Genomic DNA, 22,129 nt, shown 5'->3' with positions numbered 1-22,129 from the left:
CTAGAAGTAAAAAAAAGTAAAGAAGGATATACTCTCAGCTTGTGACTGTATAAAGAAAACAATAATAGAATCGATGAAGTAGTTTTTATACCCTATACCACAATGTGGAAAAGGGTATAATAAGTTTGTTTTCCCAAAAATTCATGTAACGCCGCGAAATATTCGTCGTAGACCCCTCATGTGGTATACCAAACTTCATATCTCGACGAGATAAAGCGATTTAGCGATGTGTGTCCGTCCGTCCGTCCGTCCGTCTGTCCGTCCATTAAAAATTGTAATCAAGCTAGAGGCCGCAATTATGGACCGATTGTCACGAAATTTAGTATGGAGGTCGGGTTTGGACCAGAATAGAACTGATTAGTTTTTGGCGATGATCGTGAAATGTTAAAGGGATGAAATGGACCAAAAACAAAATTTTTGCTCGATTTTGTAGCCGCTCTGTAGGTCGCAATAATAGTCCGATCGGCGCGAAATTTTAAACGTAGTTTTGGTTTGAGATGAAGAAGTAGCGTGCAAGTCAACGGTATGATCGGATAATATTTAGCGGGTTAAATTGATCAAAACTTTTGTGTATACATTTAAATAAAAGTTATCATTTATCAAAAGCTAGCCCGGAAAGCTAGTGCACAGGGATAGTGGTATAGGGTATCACATGGTCGGCCCCGTCCGACTATAGTCTGTTCTTACTTGTTACTATATGAGGATTTAAATCCGACAATTTTAGTTAATACGTATTTTTGTGTTTTTTTTTCTAAAATTAATAAATTATATTATGCGTTAATATTTAAAATTTAAAAGTAACGGTCGCTGCAAAAATTTTTCCTAAGTTCTCTTGGGATGTAATAAACTTGGCTACACTTTTGTTTGCATGTAAATATTAATCATATGGCGTTTACATTTACCCAAACATGTATTACTAAGTTTATTAATTTTCTGAAGCAAATTTTAAATTGAGTGGAGTGGGAAAAAAATTGTATAAAAGTGTATATCGATATTTTTTGCTGTATGAGTTGTAAAAAGTGAGTACTTCAAATATATAAAGGTCCCAGCTGCAGAGGTTTGCAGACGAATGTGTCATTTCTCTTTTTCAGCGACCACCTCACTGAGAGGATACCCCATTTTTAACAAATCGTTTTGCGGTGTTGGCTATAGCGCGAAAACGATTGAACCGATCATCATATATTTTTGTGGGCTTATTACGTACCTAATAATCTTGCTTCAAAACGAGAGAATTTTAAAAATATTAATTTTAAAAAAAAATTGTGAACAGCGAAAATCAAAATTTGATTTTTTACAAAAAATTATCCGTTTTTTGACCACTAATCGGTAAAAAAAATTTAAAGGAAATTTCTCATATGTAAAGACAAGAGTTTGATATATTTAATATGCTCACAAACAATATGAAGACTAAACACCAAATTTCAGTCATATCGGGTGGATATTGAGGCCACAACACTCAAAATACCGAAAATGAGGAGGCACGGTTCTATGGGGGCTATAGGAAGACGAGGACCTATACCGACATATTTCTGGCGGAAGGTTATAAGAAGAAGGTTATATAACGGAGACTTAATACCAATTTTCAGCCATTTCGGTGTGATAATCAGGCAAAAACCTCCAAAATACCGAAAATCGGGAGGTACCGTCCTATGGGGGTTATATGAAGGCGTGGACCTATGCAGACAAATTTCAAGGTGAAGGTATAATGCCACCTACGAAGACTAAATACCAAATTTCAGCAATTTCGGTGTAATAATCGGGAGGTACGGTTCTATGGGGGCTATATCAAAAAGTGGACCTAAGCCCACAATTCTCTGTTGGAATGTTAAGTACCTCTGCCGAAGACTAACCACAACATTTGAATACTTTCGGTTGGTCATTGTGTCTAAAACATTCAAAATACCGAAAATCGGGAGGTACGGTTCTATGGGGGCTATATCAAAACATGGACCGACCAACCCAATTTATTGTCCTGAAGATTGTAAGTCAATAATAGGTACGTGTACCAAAATTTATGCACCTACGACAACTCCTTCTATTTTTGGCCACAGTTAATATGAACTCGCGACATTGTGCGACATTGTGCGTCGTTTCTCTCCTCATAATTATCTCCATCAGCAGACCGACCGATTTCATCACCTCTGAAGCCGAATTTCAGAGAGTTCATTAATTAATCACTGCTTCAGAGATCTGCCCAACCCTTCTGATGTTCGGGTAGCGGAAAGGACCTTCCGATAAATCTCATTGCTGCAGTCGCTCGTCATATACCTGGTCGAATATCCAAAATGAAACCCCTAAGCAGAGGCGGCGGGATTAGCAAATGAGCCTGATGTGCTTCGCCGTGCCAACTCCAGTGACCCCAGAGTCAGGAGCCGATGAGCATATGCGGAACAAGTGGCTAAATCATCTAGAGAGTTGCAACATTGGAGCCGGAATAATAATAAGCCGGAATTGTGGGTAACAGTTACTTAACCGCTCTCGTACCTTGCAAAGAAGGTAGATAGGGCCTCAACGTTACGCTGAGTGATCCGGAGAGGTGCGCAAGTTATTTCTATCGACCGTTTGCCAAGCACCACGAGAGTAACAGGGCGAAGAGAAGAGTACAACGTCGCATTAGATCACTTCCTTCTGAGAATGAACCACCACAATTTACAATGGATGATCTTGCGAATGCGATCAGGAACGATAAATCATCCAAAGCGTTGGGCCCTGATGTAATCTCCGTGGTGATGCTGAAACAGCTGAATGAGCCGGGAGTCGTTTATCTCACCAAAGTTCTCAACATGTCGCTAGCCACGCACATCGTTCCCGAAGTCTGGAATATGGTCAGGGTTTTCCCGCTAGGTAAGCATGTCAGCAAAGGTTAATCGTTCAGACCTATTTCCCTTTTTTCGCCCGTTGACTCTTAAGGCTTTAGTACTTTAGTACAGTTGTATATGGAATTTAAAGCAAGGAGTCGAGTTTCCTGTATTCTACTTCCCTCTCACGACGCATAGTTAGGTACACATGTGTCATTCCACTAATTTAGAAATAAAATTGCATTTTTCCCCGAAAGATACTCAATTTTCAGACATAGAGAATCCAACATTCGACTTGGCCGCCTGTAACTCTTTCTTTGGCTTTTAAAATACTTTTCGCCAATTATGATTGAAGTTCGCATGAATTTCGAATGTTCCAAAATATGTTCATTTTCCAAATATTACAATCTTAATTAGTCATTGCTTAGAATCGATTAAGCAGCAAGCAACCTCCGCATATGACGTATTCACTTAATGTTGAGCTGAGCTATTGTCTATAATTATTTCATTCATTCACTTCTGTTTCACAAATTGTCGAATTGAAGTCACTGTGTGGTGTCAACAAATTACGTATTATTTATTATGACTCTCAATAGCTGAGGGCATAGCATCCCATCCCATCAGCTGATTAAATAGTAAATCTCAAAATTCTTGGGTCACATCACATTAAAGAAATAATGACGTAATTATTCATAAGCCGTTAACAATTTAATTTATGAGTCATGGATTCAGGTTTATCAGTTTTGGAGAATGGGTTGAATACATACAAACATATGTTCAGAAATATGTTTTGTTTACTCTTCAAATCGTAAGCTTAAATGAATCTTAATTGAAAAAAGGCACACAAATAAAATGTAATTCCTAGAGACAAAGTTTATTCAATCTGGACTAATCAGGACAAAGGAAGACCTATTCGTAATGTTTTTACGAAATGAAAAATTAGAAATTACATATTGAAATAATGCATTATGTTAATGCGGTCTGCCATATTGTAACACCGGATTTTATATTCATGCTAGCGCATAAAAAGGATACATTTTTCAGCTTTTCAATAATTTTGAATTTAATTTATTTCGCGTAATTTTACTGAATGTGATTTTAGTTAATATGTGAATAAATTTTTGAGTAAAATTCTTCACGCCACAATTAAATTAATTTGTTTATTTTGTTGATTTTTTTGTCTTTAAATTAAAATTTATTAAATTAAGCGAATATGACATAATACAATCACGTCCGAAACCGTATTACGTATCGTTTGCATGCAGAAAACAAATCATTGTAGAAATGAGTTCTGATGATGAGATGATTTAAGGAGTGCTGCTAATGGATATTATTAGATTAATTAATTTCTGTCTCCTTGATGCAAATTAATGTATTTTCATTTTTATAAAATTAACAAATTAAAATTTGAATATGTTAAAAGGTTGAGATTAAAAAATGCAACAAAAATCAAGTTGAAGCAAATTAAAGATTTTTGGGACCAAATTCTCCATTGATATTATTGTAACAATAAAGATAAGCCCATCCATCCAATATTGTATGCCATGTGAAGAATTATATGTAAAACAGAAAATTAAAATAAATAAGCAATTTAAGATGATCAGGAATTACATTGAAATTTTAAACTGGTTCTAAAGAATATAAGTCCCAATTTACATTAGGCGAGTTTACTTGCGGCAATTGTCAGTTTGTAGGTGAGAGAGGGGGCTGAGAGGCAAAGGGTTACCATATGCCTCATCTCTCTCTCCCTCAAACTGACAATTGCCGCAAGTAAACTCGCCTAATGCAAATTGGGACTAAACTAAAATGTGTACTTGTAGCCGGCTTTCGTATTTGTCAAAGGGATAAAGTTAGAAGTTTTAAATTTCAAACAGTAAAAAAAGTCTTCAATGAAAATAAAATGTGAACAATTCCTAAAATAGTCTTTACCATTTCAAAAAAATTTTGATACTACATCAATGATTTTTGGTACATATGTAGAATTGTTTTTGTAGGCGTTTTAATTTTAATAATTAGAAAAAATTCTAAAAAAATCGCGGGTTAATATAATAGGCTGCTACATCCTATTTTAATAAAATACAAAATTGTTACCCTTTGCGATGATGGAAAAATACTTATGAAAAGTCTCAACGATTTCAATGATCACAATTAAAAATAACATCATTCTATGCCATTTCAGTGCGATTCATCAAGAACCGTGGATGTAGCATCGCACTCAGTTTTTAGAAAAAATCTATTATATCTCCGGATTCGCGACCTTTTTATACCCGAATATTGTCAATTATTTCATATTCCATTTCAGAAAAAAAGGATAAATTTTTTTCGCGCTACATCAACGATTTTTGATATGTAGGTTAAGAAAAAAATTCCCAGTACAAATCTGGTCGCGAGCCCATTTTTGGTTGTTGCGGACAAAAGTTATAGCGCTTTTATTTCGCTTTTTAAGAAAGAAAATATTATAAAAACGCTAATTATTTTAATGAGCACAATTGTTACAAAAAGTTCTCTCGAAGTGACTTCAGCGAGTAGATTGCATAATACCTGCAAAATGTTACACAGAATTCGCGGAATGTACATAAAATTGATAAATTATTGAATAAAAGTCGACTTTTTTCAAAATTAAGGCCCATTTAGTGGTCATAAAATTACATAAAAAATTCTTGTGGATACAAACTTCACGGCAAATCAAATGAGACTACAATCATACAGATTGGTGTTATAGTTTGGATATTACAGCCAAAATAAACACATATTTTGGTCAAAAAAATAATTTTTTGTTTAAAAAAATATTTTTTCACATGCATTATGTAGTAGAAAATATTGTAAAAATTTATAGGAATACTTTCTTCATTTTGCTTAAATCTCCCAACAAAATTGACGGATTTTGCTGTATTGACATTCATATTAAAGCTTTCCCATTAGGGAAGCTAATTGGGTTGAAGGGGATATATGTCAAAGCTTCTGAAATGGAAATAGAGGTCAAATAACCCATTTTTATTTATATGCATTTTAAAATACGTGTAAATCGCGTAATTATCAAAATCAGTTTGTCCGCATGTGATTTTCATGTACAGCAAAACCGTATCTTTTACTTTGAATATAGTTTTCGAAATTTAATTTGGTGGCTAAGATGTAGCATCAGCTGCATCTTAGCATTTAAATACCTATAAAGTATCGCTAATTTGCGCAAAGTGCATAGAATTTTTGTCCGCATTCGATTTCAATGCCCACCATGAAAGTCTACATCGATATATATCTATTTCAAGGCGATCAATTAAGAACCGTGGATGTAGCATCACACACTATTTTTTGGGATAAAATGAATGTAGCTCCCTTATCAGTGAAGTTTACAAATCTCTGTTTCCGCTAAAACGAAGATGCTGTATTAGTTGTTTTATTGCAGTGGAAACGAACCACAGAAAACGCGATAAAATACGCGATATTTCCAAAAACTATTTTATGTGATTTTTCTACTTTGGACTTTCTTGTAACTCGCGTTTTAGTAGATGGATTTTTACGGGGAATGATTTATTAGATTTATTAGCTCCTCCCTAAGGGTACCTCCCCCACAAAAGTTCAACATTTGTGTCTTAGTGCAGTTAATTCCTAATTCACATTTTTGTCGGCAAGTTCAAATGTCCAAAAAGGGCCACTAAATTCTGAAGATACCTTAAATACATTTGATCTGTCCGGAGGTGAAAGTTTCGCTTCACATTGGCTGAGTGTATATATCTGTCGCCAAAGCCGACTGATACTTTTTTACTTGTTAAATACCTGTTTTCGCACATTTTAAATAGGCGTTTCGCTCTATTTGTCTAAGTAGGAGTGACACATCCAAAACACGTCCAAATACGCGATATTTTCAAAAACATTTTTTGCAGATTTTCGAAATTTTAGAGGTATCATATCAGCCGATCTAGTGGATGGATTTAGACGCGCAATGGCTTGTTGGATTCAGAACGTAAATTTTGAATCTAAAAAACAGTTTTTTTAGGAACATTTACGCACAAAAATTTCGACTTAGGGCGCAGATTGCCGTGATCCTTTGAAGGTTACACGCCCAAGTTATACATTAAAAAATGCGAAATTGCGAGTACTACAATCACATAATAAACTTTTAGATAGATCAGGCTGCGCGTCGCGATTAGAGCAAAAATTCAAAAACCCCATTTTTCAGTGTTCAAAATGTCAGCATCCGTTTGAGGTATGTAAAGTGGATATATTAAAAAATCATACATCTGAAGTGTATTCGTGAACTTTTTCTTTGAGCATTAAGTTCTACATTGTGTTATAAAGCCACTAATAGGGAATTAACACAAAACACTCGTTTGTTTCAACGATTTTTTTACATTAATACGACCACAGTTAGTTAAACGTATCGAGTTGCAACGATTGCGTTGGCTAGGCCATATCATGAGAATGAGCGATGATGAACCTGCTAAAAAGGCGTATGAATACATGCCCCATGGCGGTGCACGCAGAATCGGCAGGCCTAAGCTTTGATGGAGCAAACAAGCGGATGAAGAAATGGAAAGGCGCGGTATTCCAAAAAGTCAAGCGAAAAACAGAGAGGATATTTTCTTAGTTCGGTCTATGGAACAAATGTTCTGTAATGGGCCAACTAAGTAAGTAAGTAAGTAATACGACCACAGCTTCCGCTTAAATTATTATTTTAAAAAACCCATTGGTGAATCGGGCTAAAACTGTTTATTGTACCGAAATGCGTTCAAAAGTTATGGTATAGCAGAACTGTTCGCGAGTTACAATACGCCATAGCTCAGTTTCAACATACAGTGCCTGGCATAATTATTTTGACAAGTTTGAAAAAAATATGTGTTTGGTTTTTTACCGGATCAGTCTTCTACAATAATATGAAAAAATATTGTGGATAATCTTTTACTAGAGTACTTAAAATAATAAATACATTTTATCAATTCAAATGTACGATTGCTTTTTTGTAATGGAAATAAAATTTCACTGCGTGGCATAAGTATTTTGACAAAATTGTTCTATTGATTTTTAGACCTTAACAATTAAAAATGTCTAATTTATATTTTTGATTTTTAGCAGTTACGATAAAAATAATATATTTCACACACATACAGTATCGGCCCAAACTAAAGCACCCCCTCAGTACATTTTTTTTTAAATGATAATTTTTTTAAGAAAACAAAGTAATAAATTTATTTTTTATTTTTCTTTTTACTTGTTTATATCTTTGTTATTGGAAAACACAAAAATAAGGAATTAAGAATTTAATAAACAAAAGTTAAAATTCAAAAAACATTTTAGGTCGCAAATATAAGCGGACAAAACTAAAGCACCCCCCCCCCCCAATTTGAGGTACAACAAAACCTATTGAAATCAATATTTCGTTGCGTATCCTCTATTCTGGATGATACAATCACATCTTTTAGGCATAGAGGATACTAAATTATTAATTATTGCAGGTGAAATAATTGATTTTCGGAAAATTTAGCTTAAATCCCCAAAATACTGAAAATGGGAAGTTACCGTTATATGGGAGCTATACCCAAACGTGGACCCAGGTTCACGATTTTTGGTGGGTATGTTTAGTGACCACTAGGAACCCTATGTACCAAATTAAAACCGCACAGTCCTCTATTTTTTCTACTCCAGTTCAAATGGGTCTTCCAGTATGGCTCCTTCATTTTTAGTCGATATGAAAGGGTTTTTTTTTTGCTGACTGAATAAGCCGGCGTCTGCCGTTCTTCTGTGAATCGTTCTTTTGCTAATTTTTAAACCTAAGCTATTTAGTATTTGACAAGAGGATGCTGTAGCATCATTTTTGGATGAATATGAACAATATCGGCTAATGTTTTGGTGTAGCCCCCTTATATCAGTACCTTCCGATCTTCCTTATTTTGGGTTTTTATGCCACACTTTCCTACTAAATTAGCTGTAAATTGGTACTTAGCGTTCCCAGTGGTCACAAAACATATCTACAAAAAAAAAAAAAAAAAAAAAACGTGGACCTGCGTTCACGTTTGGGTATAGCCCCCATATAGCGGTAACTTCCGATTTTCAGTATTTTGAGGATTTGAGCTAAATTTTCCGAAAATCAATTATTTTGCCCGCAATAATTAATAATTCAGTATCCTCTATGCCTAAAAGATGTGTTGGTGTCATCCAGAATAGAGTATACGCAACAAAATATTGATTTCAATAGTTTTTGTTGTACTTCAAATTGGGGGGTGCTTTAGTTTTGTCCGCTTATATTTGCGACCTAAAATGTTTTTTGAATTTTAACTTTTGTTTATCAAATTCTGAATTGCTTATTATTGTGTTTTCCAATAGTAAAGATATAAATAAATAAAAAGAAACATAAAAAATAAATTGATTACTTTGTTTTCCTAAAGAAATTATCATATAAAAAAAATGTACTGAGGGGATGCTTTAGTTTTGGCCGATACTGTATGTACCATTATGGACCCATTTACGGACCGATATTTCAAGGATATAGGGATATTCAAGAGATTTATCATTAAACAACATTTTTGATGGCTTTCTCCCATCATCTCGGACTATTTTGCGGATTTCGACCTTTATAAGAAAGTAAGAACATTTTTCTCTTACAAATGTGAATTTTAAAGGAAATAACTTTAAGTTTGAACCCGAAATACGCTCCAAACGTGCTCCACAAAATTCAGCCGTCCCGTAGTAGCAGTGTTCAGCAAATGAATACTTAACACTTCGATCAGATTACTACCATGTTATTATGAAAGATCGTTCAAAGTGCCAAAATATTCAGAAGGGCATTTATTTCAAAAAGATACCCAACTTTTTGGCGGTTTAACTCAAGCTTACTAAAAAGTGTATTTTAAGATGAATTATGTTCAAATATATTTTTATCAGTCCATAATATGCTCTGCCACAATGATTGTGGAGGGTAAATGATTTTTATTGAGAATCTAATCGACAATTTTTGTAGTTATGCCTTATCAACCGAATGGAATGGCAAAATATGACTTCAAATTTGTTATCCTAATGTCTGGAAGTCCCAGTCTTAATAGAGAACTTGTTTTGACTTCGAAATTGTTCAGAAGATGAAGATGCATGTGTAAAATTAGATTTGTAATTCTGCTCTATTTACCGGAGAGCAACGTCCGTAATTTCACATTTTATTCCTTACAAAATAAACAGATAACTGCAGCAATAATCATTTAATGATTTTTCATTGTAATTTGTTGGAAAGTAACTACGAAAACTAGCAATTTCTAGCCAAATTACCTACAAAGACATTAATTACAATCATGCCAAAATTACGCCAGGAACATAATTTTTTCTATCGGAATCAATGACAAAACTACTGAAAACGATAGGGAACCAATTATTCCACCACCCTGATTACTAAAATAGCATAAAAAGCGAGAAATTTGGAAATTACTGATCGATTATCGTGGTGCATCATTTTTAATGCTCACTTCAAAAATACCCATTTTTTGTTTTCCGGCCAAAATATTGCATAACGGTACTGTAAATGGAATATTTTTGTTTGTCGTCTTAAAGACAACTTTTCAGCGTACAAAATTGTTTTTGTTTCGTTTCCAAGTTATCAACGTTTACATTTTTTATTTCAGGTTGCATCCTTTTCAGTGACCGTCACTGTATATAAATTTAGCAGAGATATTACGGTGCACAAAGTTCTTAACAAATAGGGTATTCCCTTCGAGAGTTATGGTGCGTACCAACCAGCCACATGGCTAGATAGACGGAAGCAGAATCGTCTTTAAATTGTCTTTTTGGTATCAAAGTAAATATACATACAAAGTAGGGTGGGGCGATTTGTATGCATCGTTTTTCCGATTCTTAGGATAGTAATGAACAAAAATGTCCTATACACCATATGTCTACGGTGAAACTCGAGCTTCCCTATTTAGAATTAAACTAGATCTCTCTATTTTATTTATCGTTTGGCAAATTTCTTAGTGGCTTAGATCCCACACCAGATAAAAACATCTCCTCAAGCTAATTAAATTGTCAATTATTATTTCTGATTGAAATGATTTATGTCAATTAATCCAATCAAAATGGTCATTATTGCAGGTACGTACCTGCAATCGCCTTTAACAAAGTCCCCACCTTAAGCGATTTCAAATTTTAATAAATCAGCGTTTATCTCATCACAATAAATAGTTTTTGGCAAAAAAAAACGGAATCTAAGATAAATCTCCGTGTTGAGATTGATTAACCGGTTATGTTCTACACGAGCAAAACAATGCACAGGGATAAGGGGTAAAATTTCGAAAGTGTTTCTGAACAATTTATTCTGCAGAAAAATGCTAAGCGAATATCAAAGATTTAAGCTACTGTTTTAAGTTGTTGACTTGAAATTGCATTAGACACAAATACTCACAAAAACAAAAAAAAAATTAAATAAATAATTTGACTCATTATCTTTTGACGAGACTACTGCTCGACTTGATTTACTACTCGTCGGTCGATCGACTGGTGTTTTGTTGGCTGTGATGCTGTCATACCAAATGGCCAAGTGACGTCATTCAATGCGAAGAATAGCCGCTCGCAAGTGAAAACAACTGCAATTTATTTGTGATTATGGTTGGATTTGTTGGTCGATTCGATTGCCAGGCTGTCTGTCTGTTTGCTGACTTCTTTATTTTTATGGACTGGACGAGACTGTCACAGAAAAAACAACAACAGCGCAAACCAAACCAAGCTGTTAGTTTTTATGGCCATTGTAGATCACAGTTTTTGGCCATGATGTCCATTCAAGCTGTGATATGCGACATGTCATACCCCAGCTAACATTTTTTTCCGAATTCGTATCGAATTCGGACAGAATTTCTGAAAAAATATCCGATTCTGATGCCGAATTTGTACCGAATTCGGTACGAAAGTTGTATGGACGTGGTCACCGAATTCGGAAAGAATTTTCGAAGGAAATTCTTAAAAAATGTTAGAGTTTCGCGACGAATTCGGTCCGTATTCCGAAGTAAATTCATGGAAAATTCGGAGAAACATTTAGATTTTCTGACAGAATTCGGTCCGAATTCGGAAGAAAATTCTGGAAAATTCGATGAAAAATTTAGATTTTCTTAAGAAAATCCGTCCGAATTCGGAAGGAAATTCTGGAAAAATTCGGAAAAAAGTTCAGATTTTCGGAAAAAATTCTGACGCTGACGCCTTTGATATTGACACAACACGTGTCGTACTGTACTGAACAAACCCCACTCAGAGACAATTTTCTTTTAATGTACTATTTATGGAAGATTATAATTTCAAACTTTCTAATGATTTTGCCTGTTGTTATGATTTTATGATTGACAGTAGAACAATGTGCAGAAGTATGTTGAAGCTATCAACACTAGCTTGAATTATTATATGTTGCATTTATATTAAAAAAATTGTAAAACTGTATATGCGAATTTTATGACCAGTCATTTTGTTCTTCGACATCAACCGAAAAAAAATTCCCTTAGAAAATCCATTAGAAATCGGAACGAATTCGGAATAACGATTCTTAAGATTCTTTAGAAAATGTGCAGAGATTCTTAAAATAAACTTATAGAAAATCGGTCCAATTTCTAGGAAAATATTAGAGAAATCGGCCACATTTCTAAAAAAAATTCAGAAAAAATCTGATATCAGAGCCCTCGGAAAAAATTGTTAGCTGGGACAACACCGGCACATGTCATTGTGTGCGTGCGTGGGAATTGTTTATGTGTATGACGGCTGTGTTGTTGGGGCTTTGGATGATTTGTAAGCTGTTGCTGTTGTTTCTGCTGCCGGTGAGACGTTGTTAGTTTGTGTTGTGTGAGAGTTGTCTTAATGTGGGCTCTTTGTCGTGTGCCTTCTTGTAGCTTGAACATTTCTAGGCTATTGAGAATTGCAAAAAATCAGCAACAACAGTTGATTGAATAAATTATTCTACTGCCAAAAATTAGATCAATTTGTGTATGTATCTACAGATGTCTGTATGTTGTTTGCAAATCCTACATCTCTGAACAATTGCAGGAAGCTTGCTTCGCCTTTCATTGATTGTCACAACTTTAAACCGTAAATCCTATCAGTCAGTCTTAGATTATGAATTATGGGCTAAAGTGCATTATGTGACATGTCGTCGTACGGACACCAAGCACCAAACACCCGCTTTTTCCAGACGACTGGTTCGTGTTGTCTGTCGCTTTGTTTAAATCACTTGTCTTGTTGACAACAACAATTGCTTGTTGTTGCTGGTGCTGCTGCTAGTAGCTCCAGCGTTTGGGTGTATGATTTTGTATAAATTGTGCGATTATTGGCGACCGATAGTTAGAATTCAATGGAAAAACATGTCACCGTATACACTCGGTGGTGGTGATGAGTTAACTCACCCAAAAGCTCATGTAGGCGACTTTGCAAAACAATCAAGCAGACAAAAAAAGTTAAGCAGACAAACACGCTCAGTATGTTCGTATGCATATGTACACAAGTATGCATATATGGTATATCCCGATATCTTAATAATGACGTGTTTTTTGTTCAGAATTACATGGAACATTTCCATGTGTGAGCCACTGAGTCTGAGTGAATCATTTTAAGAGCATCATCTTTTGATTATATTATAGCTTAGAGATTATTTTTAAAATTTTTCCTAATAATGGAAATTCAATATATTATAGCTGCTCTTCTTTAAGAGAGATTTTAAGCTATAGGCTTACGAACATAATCGTAAATGTTGTTACAGTGGGGGAAAATGTGTTATATTTTGGTCATGAAAATCTCGGTTTTTTTGTTGCTTTTTCGGGGTTTGGTTAGCTTAATGCTACCTCGAACCTCTGACGTCTGGATGTTATACATACAATACCATCTTCTAGAATTCGGCCTGTGGGATTATCCCTGCTACTGTGATTATTTCCACATCCCTAGCATGCTATCTATATCTATTACCGGATTACCTTACATGTCCCTACAACAATCAGATTGACTCCGTTTATTATTCCCTCTAACATAGTATGGAGGGCACATTAGGTTTATTTTTCTGTATGTTCTGTATGTAACTCATCAAAATAACCATTTGACTCCATAAAGTATATATTTCTGAGTGAAGCGGAATGGTTATTAATTTCTTTATTTTTTGCTACATTTCAATTCATAAATTACACTGGTCAACACGACTTTTGTTTTAACCGATTTTGTTTTCGTTTCTAACTGAAATCGGCAAGTTATTTTCAAATCCGGTCTCGGTTTTTCTCCATCAGCTCTTTTTCTTGAGATATAGCTCAAAATCAATTTTTACGAATTTTACCCAGAATTTGGTTATTCTCGGATACAAACAAATATTTTTTGTGGGTTATTCGACACTAATATATTAAGGAGATGTTGTACGCTCGATACAAAAAGCTTTTGCAATATGACATACGACGGACCTTGTGAAAATTGAATATTTTGAGTACTTTAAGCTGTAATTACTTCATCAGGAAGCATGGAATTGTCCACGGAAAATATAATGTGGATGTAAAATGGACCACAAAGAACACCATCGGTATAAATTTCCAAAGGATTTCTGAACAGACCATAAGCTGCACTTGGACACATATGGGCCATTTTTGAAGTTAAACTAAGTTTGGACAAAATATGACGAAGGCCAAATTTTGGACCAAATCGGTTCATCCGTTCGAGAGTTATCGTGCGCACCAGCCAGACAGACAGACGGACGGACATTGCTAAATCGACTCCAAATTGTCTGAAACACATTTTGTCCAAACACCAAGTATCTTAAACCACTATTTCGATGAGGCACATTTTGGCCGTATGAAAGTGTATATACCCTCTTTAGCATAAATGCTGAGGGTATAAGAATACCGAAAATCAAGAAGTACGCTTCTATAAGGATAAAGGAAGACATAGACTTATACTGATAATACTCTTCTGGAATATTTTATAACCCCTTGGAAGACTAAATAACGAATTTCAGTCATTTTGGTGGGGGCTATATCGAAACGTGGACATATACTGAAGAATTTAAGTCGGAAATGGGGGCAATATGACGGCGTGGACCTGTAGAGACAAATTTCTGGTTAACTGTTTTATGTCACCAACGAAGACTAAATACCAAATTGCAGTCGTTTTAGTGGAATATTGCAGCCACAACCTTCAAAATACCGAAAATCGGGAGGTACCTTTCCATGGGGGCTATATGAAGGCGTGGACCTTTACCGAACAGTTTAAAGAGGAAGTTTGAGTACCCCCAACGAAGTCTACATACCAAATTTCAGCCATTTCGGAATTATATTTAGGCCACAACCTTCAAAATACCGAAAATCGGGAGGTACCGTTCTATGGGGGCTATATGAAGGCGTAGATCGATACCGACAAAATTCTGGAGGAAAGTTTTATACCCCCAAAGAAGACTATGTACCAAATTTCAGGCACTTCGGTGTGATAATAAAGCTAAAACCTTCAAAATACCGAAAATCGGGTGGTATCGTTCTATGGGGGCTATATCAAAACGTGGACCGATGTAGCCCATTTGCAATACCAAACATCCTAGGAGTAATAGAAACTTCTATACCACATTACAAAGCTCTATCATAAAAATTGTGAGTTGTATCTTGATTTCAACAGACAGACAGACAGACGGACGGACATGGTTAGATCGACTTAGAATTTTACCCTGATCAAGAATATATATACTTTATAGGTCTCCGATGAATATTTCGATGTGTTACAAACGGAATGACAAATTTAATTATACCCTCCATAATATGGTGGAGGGTATAACAGTTAGCAAAAGAACGATTTACAGAAGAGCGTTAGAGGCCGGCTTATTTTGCCGACGACCAGTAAAAACCATTCATATCTACAACAAATTTAAACGCCAGACTTGAAATCGCCATGACCCATCTGAACTGTATTGAGGACTGTGCTGTTTTCTGATGAATCTAAGTTTAACTTAAAGGACTCAGATGGCAAAATGCATGGACCAAATAGGCAACGGTTAAATCCTAAATATTGCAAAGGCGCTATAAAACATGGAGGCTGAACATAATGGTATGGGATTTTTTTTCGGGGAAAGGGATTGGACGAATTTATAAAATTAATGGAATTATGTATCGTTTAAAGTATCATAACGTAATAAAAAATGTGATGTTGCCTTATGCTGAAGAATAGAGTTGTACCAAAGGAAATATATGGAACTATCTCGTTCACTTTGCAGTTCCAATGGCCCACATTTTTTCTTTGAACAAACTGCGTATACTTAATATAGTCCGGTCAAAATAGACATGCGTATAAGGGGGAAATAGCAAAAATTCCCACAAAGCTGAATTTTGGTGGAGAGCTAGGGTTGGCCATTAGAAGCAACGTCCTAAAAGTCCCCATCGATCCCATGTGTGCAAAACAAGTTATTCGGGGTCAAAGGTCATTTTTGGAGGCATTATTCACTTTTTTTAATTTTTCTCAAAAACGGTAAAACTTAGCAAAAGCTGGCTAAAGTAAAAGTTGTAGATTCAATAATTGTCTACAAGAGTGGTCTTTATGATTTTTAAAAAAGACTTACCATTTTCAAGATATCGCGATCTAAAGGTCAAATAAAAAATTAGCCGCGTAATTACATTATGGGGCGAACCGGTTAAAGTAATGACACTATGTGTTAGATACTTTCATAAGCTTTCAAACGATATCCACTTTGCAGTAACCGGTTCAGTAGAACCGTATCTAACCCGGTTTTTAAATTTGGCCTTTCGGGTCGAATAACCGGCGAACCGGATCCGCAACCGTTAAAAATTATACATTTCCGTAATCAGCGCAACAAACCCTACCTTCTGACAAAACTTGAAAAAAATCGGAGAGTTTTCGTTGGGGTCGTTCCCGTTGGGCTTTCGATTATACATGTGGGTTAAATGGGCTATTTTTGCATAAAATGACTCTAACATTGAATAACTGTATTAAACTTGCTCCGATTTTGTTGGAATTTTTTTTAGAAGATAGCTACAATTTCGCTCTTCAAGAAAATATATATTTTTTTGGGGGACAGACCCGATTACTTCGCTTATTTTAGCCGGTTCGTCTGAATATGTGCATATTTCCCTTATAAGTGCATAAAAATCACGTGTTTTTTAGAACAGCTATACCTCAAGAATGGTTCCTTCTAGGAAAAAGTTACGAAGATAAAACTTGTAGATAATTTTTCTGTCTACAATATTTACTTTAGTTACTTTTTGATTAGATCAACCGTTTTCAAAAAATAAATCCGAGAACCTAAAAACCATTAAAATTTGACCTTTGACCCCGAATAACTTTTTTTGCACACATGGGATCGATGGGGACTTTAAGGACGTTGCTTCTAATGGCAAACCCTAGCTCTCCACCAAAATTCAGCCCTGTGGGAATTTTTGCTATTTCAATGTCTATTTTGACCGGACTAATATCACACGTTATATTTCATGATGTTACTCACTACTATATTACCCAACTCTAAAGAAGATATGACATTCCAGAAAGATAACGAATGTGGTTAAGGAGTTATTCCAAAACAATTTGACAGGAGTTCTCCATTAGCCTGCCCAATCCCCTGATCTTAGCTTTCGATTGGGACTTGCGGGAGATCGTTAACTCAAAAATCAACCAAAAAATTGCAAAACCAAAGAAAATTTATTTGAAGCCGCAAAAGTAGCCCGTGAAGTAATATCGCCTGATAATGCATTGAAGGTATGCGTGTGTTATCCAGAATAAAGGATACGCAACGAAATATTGATTTGAAATAGTTTTTTTTGTTCCTTAAATTGGGGATGCTTTAGTTTTGTCGACTTATATTTGCGGCTTGAAATGTTGTTTGAATCGTAATTTTTTTTTATTAAATTCAGAATTCCTTAAGTTTGTGTGTGTGTTTTTTTTAATTTTTAATAATAAAGATATAAATAGATAAAAAGTAAAATAAAAAACAAATTTATAACCTTTTTTTCTTAAAAAAATTATCATTTAAAACAAGTGAGCAAAGTATGGTCGGGACGGGGCCGACCATGTGATACCCTACACCACTACCCCTGTGCATAAGCTTTTCACTGGTAAACATTTCTTTTAGGGAATATAATCCGACTACCACCAAAAAATATGCCTCTTTCTCTCTGGGACCCCCATAAGCAACCAAACTTTCGTGACCATCCGATCAAAAATACGACCTGTAGCTTGATTGCAAAAAATAGAAGAATTGGATGCATTACCGACTATTGTGGTATCTCCCTTGTTTGACCACCTTCGCCAACCTGCTTTACACCAATGCAAAGGTAATATTTTCTTCTTCCATTGACAGGTTTTGCCGTTGGAATGCCCCTACTAGAAGCCAATATATTCACAAAGAATAAAACTTTGAATTTGTCTCCAAATGAGTTTTTCCCCATTCCGACCCCTAAATATTATCCGACTATCACCAAAATCAATAGGCTTCTTCCTCTGTGGGACCCGCATCAACTCCAAAAAATTCGTGACGATCCGATCAAAATTGCGACCTGTAGCGTGATTACGAACAAATCGGAAAATGGGATGCATTACCGACTATTGCGATATCTCTGTTGTTTGAGCAGCTACGACAACCTACTTTACATCCTTGTAAAGGTGATATTTTCTACTTTCCTTGCCAGGTTTTGTTTTTGATATACCTCTTAAAGAAACAGAGATATTGGCTTTGAAATAAAACGTAGACCTTTTCTCCAAATAAGTTTTTGCCCATTCCGACCCCTAAATATTATCCGACCATCATTAAAATCAGTAAGCTACTTCCTCTGTGGGACCCCCATTAACCCCTAAAATTTCGTGACGACCCGATCAAAATTGCAACCTGTGTTGTTATTACAAAAAAATCGGAAAATGGGATGCATTATCGACTATTGCCATATCTCTGCTATTTGACCACCTACGACAACCTACTTTACATCGTTGCAAAGGTGATATTTTCTACTTTCCTGGCCAGGTTTTGCTTTTGATATACCTCTTAAAGAAACAGAGATATTGGCTTTGAAATAAAATGTTGACTTTTCTCCAAATAAGTGTTTGCCCATTCCGACCCCTAAATATTATCCGATCATCACCAAAATCAATATGCTTCTTCATCTGTGAGACCCCCATTAACCCTCAAATTTTCGTGACGATCCGATCAAAATTGCGACCTGTAGCGTGATTTCCAAAAAAATAGAAAAATGGGATGCATTACCGACTATTGCGATATCTCCGTTATTTGGTTACCTACGCCGACCTAGTTTGCATCATTGTAAAGACGGGATCTTTTATTTTCATAGTCAGGCTTTGCTTTTGGAAAATGTTCAACCAAAGCTGTGATATTCGTCAATATAATTAAAATCGCAAAAATTAAAATTGGGGTTTTATTTGCTTCTATTGTGATATCTTCGTAGTTTGATCACCTACGAGCACCTACTTTACATCATTAGAAAGGTGATATTTTCTGCTTTCATTGTCAGGTTTTGCTTTTGATATACCTCATATAGAAGCTGAGATATTCGCTTTGGAAAAAAACGTTGTCTTTTTATCCACCTAAGTTTTTTGCCCTTTCCGACCCCTAAATATTATCCGACCATCACCAAAATCAATAGGCTTCTTCCCCTCCGGGACAACCATCAACATCCAAAATTTCGTGACGATCCGATCAAAATTACGCCCTGTAGCGTGATTACAAGGTTTAGATGGACAGACGGACAGACGGACAGACGGACGGACGGACGGACTGACGGACGGACACACATAGCCAGATCGACTCAGCTCGTCGAGACATTCATTTTGGTGTATATAAGTATGGGTCTACGACCATTATTTCGATGCGTTACAAACTTTTTGGCCAAAACCAACTTATAATACCCTCCCCACATAGTGGTGTAGGGTATAAAAATGTATTGAGGGGGTGCTTTAGTTTTGGCCGTCACTGTATATTTTGGCACCCGAGTGTATTTTTTCCATAAGGCTGGTTAAGATTGAAAATGGGCTATATCGGCCCAAGGATTTTAGCTGCATTATTTTGTCCAAACCAGCTGTAATTTGATTTTTTATGTATTTTGAGAATTTCGGCTACACTTTTAAGAAACTACCTGCTATTTGACACTTAAGGTTCATAAAGATCACAAAACTTCTCCCCCAAAAATTGTCAACGTGGGCCCATGTTTTGTGTATCCACCTTAGAATGATATCTCCCGATTTTCGACATTTTGAAGGTTTTAGCCACATTATTCTGACACATTATTTTGTCTCCGTTGGAGCGTTATAGTATAGCCTCTGTATAACGGCACCGTCCGATTTCCTGTATTTTTGAGGTTTTAGCCACATGAGTCAACCGAAATGGCTTAACCTGGTTCCAATATATACATAATTTATTGTTGATGGTATAAAAAGTTCGACTCGTCCGAACTTACCGACATTTTCACTTGTTAGCACTGCTATGGTAGCAGCAGGACCCACTTGGTCGTACTATGGAGTCCTCCAGTACTCAAGTAAGATTTTTCCCTGTTTGTATGGAGTGAAGAATGTTTTGACATTGCGCTGATATGTTTCGCTTTTTAATTGGTGTTTGCTCCTCGAATCGGTTTGTAGGTCCAGTATACTTTATCTGTGCCTTCCATCTATCACAACGCGACCATTTATTTATTGCGCTATGATCTAGTAATAGCCACGTGGCCGGAGGTGTTCAAATCTGTTGCTACTAAGAACCACGTTTTTTGCCGCATTCGTTGTTGTTCCTTTTCAATTACATACAACAATGTTAATAATGTCATGGTCAGGACGGACATCGGTCCATTCTAAGCACCCCTAAAAAATGTTGTTGTTTATTTGTACATGGTTGCAGAGAAGGCTGATATTGGAGAATTTATTTTTTTTACTATAACCTCACCCTTTAGGCTAACGAGATTATACAAATATTGATATTTTTTATTCATTTTCTCGTTGGAGTTGAGCTTAATTATCGACGATTTTTTGCAAGTGAAAAATGTAAGCCGAAGATTCGAACCACACAACCACCAAATTATGTGACCGGTTTTCTTATTATTTATGCAATTCATCAGACATATCGGCCCTGGCAAAGCTTGGGAAACTTTTACTTATACCGAAGTTATTGTAATTAATAGACTAATGGCCTGTTTCACTAAGACGATTCGAATACCAATTCCTTCGAACTGATACCAAACTTCTGTTTTTGAAAAATATTTGAATTGTTTTTTATTTTCCTTAAAACAAATATTTCCTACAACAACTGGAGTTTGGTAGTAATTCGAACGAATTTGAATTCGATATAAGCTTTGCCATCGAACTTTGATTTTTCAAATGCAGTGTGCTTTTTACAGTGATAAGCTTGTACTTCCTGAGATAATGGTCCAAAGCTTTAAAACCCCTGTTGGTACTCGGTGCAATTGGCTGATGATGAAAACAATAACTTACGAATTGAGGATTCAATTTGGCGGAGGCATTGCACAGTGTAACATTTTCTTCCAAACGTACATTAAGTTCCAAAAAGTTCTATATCGGATAACACCTTAGTGTAAATCCCTCGTAATAGTTTACAATTTTAGCTTAACAGCAGTTTAAATGCTGTTCGAGGTTGGTTTTGAAATTTTATACCGAAGGTACACAATTACAGCGATATTATTAATGTCTGCTTCCTGGCATAATAGTGCAAAAGCTCGAAAACTTCATGCAATGACCAATTATAGTGACTGGGGGAGACGATAACTGTCTGAAGGAGCGACTGATGTTGATCCATCGTAATTTAAATCAAGTTCGAGGATGGACTATATGGGATGATTCCTTCCGATACCTCCCTCACAAAATTTTCTCTTATGTACAGTTCAAGACTTGTTCGAGGATTGCTTTGAAATTGTCATCTAAGGTGGTCTATGGGTGGTATGATTACAACTACATCCCAGCAAAATTTGAAGGAAGGGGTTCCAAGGTTCGATGACGTGGTTTCATGGCATCTTTTGCATTGGTTCAAACGAAGTCGTGAAAGATCCCATCTTTTCATCAGCATTTAAACCCATGCAAAGGAAGTCGTGAATGATCCGATCCTTTCATCAGCATTTGAACTCATTCCATCGATCCAATAGAGATGATTTTTGTGTTTTTATTTATACACATTTTTCTAAATATATAAGATTAATGATTTACAATATGTTTGATGTTGTCGGAGACTCGGAATCACAACCAACGTTGTTAAAACTCTCGTCGTAATGATAATGTCATTGCAAAAGGTTGGTGAAAATGACATGCCAAAGTATTGGTTGAAATGACATGTCACAACATTGGTGAAAATGACATGTCAAAGCGTTGGTGTAAATAACATGCTTTGGATCCAAAAATGAATAGCATCTTTTGGG

The 22,129-nt window shown here is 35.7% G+C and overlaps 1 protein-coding gene across 10 annotated transcripts in view; it reads left to right on the top strand.

Annotated features, from left to right (window-relative positions):
- Positions 1-22,129, top strand: part of LOC141399446 (smoothelin-like protein 2) — a 130,466-nt gene that overhangs the window by 18,217 nt on the left and 90,120 nt on the right. The gene's annotated exons all lie outside the window — the stretch shown is intronic.

The sequence above is a fragment of the Musca autumnalis genome, unplaced genomic scaffold (genome assembly GCF_047663935.1).
Source record: "Musca autumnalis isolate F117 unplaced genomic scaffold, ASM4766393v1 scaffold_3, whole genome shotgun sequence".
Lineage (NCBI taxonomy): Eukaryota > Metazoa > Arthropoda > Insecta > Diptera > Muscidae > Musca > Musca autumnalis.
The sequence above is the reverse complement of the archived record's forward strand: the minus strand, read 5'-3'. Positions and strand labels throughout refer to the sequence as shown.